Genomic DNA, 271 nt, shown 5'->3' on the forward strand with positions numbered 1-271 from the left:
GGATCCCTCCCTATTTCCCAGAAGGCCCCAATACCCAATCACACTTCAATACTGCTATGGACTTAAGCCCATAATCCAAAGGCTTATGAGAGCTAACCTCCTTAAACCCACTTACTCACCCTATAACACTCCCATTCTTCTGATCCTCAAGACTAACGGCTCTTACCATTTGGTCCAGGATCTCTGGCTTATTCATTCAGCAATTGTTCCCATTCTTCTGGTCATTCCCAAACCCTACCCTACACTCTCCTTTCCCATATTCCTTCCTCCA

This window comes from Nannospalax galili, unplaced genomic scaffold, assembly GCF_000622305.1.
Source record: "Nannospalax galili isolate Female #2095 unplaced genomic scaffold, S.galili_v1.0 scaffold2255, whole genome shotgun sequence".
Lineage (NCBI taxonomy): Eukaryota > Metazoa > Chordata > Mammalia > Rodentia > Spalacidae > Nannospalax > Nannospalax galili.